Below are 1161 nucleotides of genomic sequence, written 5' to 3'. Positions count from 1 at the left end.
GGCCAATATTTTTTGTCTTGCATCCAAGATCAATGCAAAGGTTTTTGTTAAGTGTCTTCTAGCCATTATGCAAATGACATTTTCAGTTTGTTTTTATTTCTACTTCTTGACATAACTAAATCATAGCTACCAACAATAAATAATTGTGTCTTTCACAATCATAACAATACTTATGTGCTGCAAGTCTAATATTTCCTGCAACATTTCACTGAGTAGCTGTTTGCCTGTTACAAGTTGAACAATTTGTGGAAAACTAAACATTAAGATAATAATAAGTACTGTAGTGTTGTTGGATTTTCATCTTTAGAGAATGGCATTTACTTGTAAAGGAGTAGAAAAATGTGGACATCATTTAAAAATAAATCAATACAAATCTGTCAAATCTCCTAACTTGTTTTCTAAGGTTACTCCTGTGGTCATTAGATGATTTAAGTGCTTATAAGAGAACAGAGAGGATGTGAATTGGACTCCCTGCCGACTGACTAAGCATGCACTACAGAAACTTGATCTGACAGACAGACATTTGGCCTTTCGTGGCTACTTGAATCCTAACTTTGATTTTCCCGTTTACCCGCAGGGTTCTTGAAAGTATGACGTGTCGGTGTGGCGGTCCAGTGCCAGCTTTGTGTAGGCTGTATCTCCACGAGAAAAATCTGAAGTGAAGTTCCACATCCGCCCATACATGGTCTCCCTGGAAACAAATAATTGCTTAATCTTAATTAGGACAAATTATTATCGTGACCTTCATTTTCGCAATCAATCATCAAAATCTCCAGAAAAAAAGGAATGACATGGTTCTCCTTCCTGTTACACTGAAACAAGGGCTGCACGATATGCATGTCACAAGGACTTAAGATAACTCAATGAATTTAATACTTATAAAAGTTTATGGTGAAGCAGATAGCAGACAATAAACTGGGTGCAAGGCATATGTGTGTGCGCAAAAGTCTGAAAGCTGGGGTAAACGTGAAACGCTCATGTACCTGCAGTGTCTCAAGAGTGCATTTTTAACTAATATGTTTGTTTAGTTGCTTGAATAAAGTCTATGCTTTATACAGAGAAATATCATATAGACTTCACTTACCATTTCTCATGTATTTTGTCTTCAAACTCAACCTTTAAAGGGGTCACATGATGCGATTTCAATTGTTCCTTTCTCTT

General features: G+C 36.3%; 1 protein-coding gene across 1 annotated transcript in view; it reads right to left on the bottom strand.

Annotated features, from left to right (window-relative positions):
- tmlhe (trimethyllysine hydroxylase, epsilon) overlaps positions 1–1161 on the bottom strand; it is a 16685-nt gene that overhangs the window by 5229 nt on the left and 10295 nt on the right. The window lies entirely within an intron of this gene.

Source organism: Sinocyclocheilus grahami, unplaced genomic scaffold (assembly GCF_001515645.1).
Source record: "Sinocyclocheilus grahami isolate Dianchi unplaced genomic scaffold, SAMN03320097.WGS_v1.1 scaffold39.1, whole genome shotgun sequence".
Taxonomy (NCBI): domain Eukaryota; kingdom Metazoa; phylum Chordata; class Actinopteri; order Cypriniformes; family Cyprinidae; genus Sinocyclocheilus; species Sinocyclocheilus grahami.
Note: the sequence above shows the minus strand (reverse complement) of the source record. Positions and strands in the feature narration are given on the sequence as shown.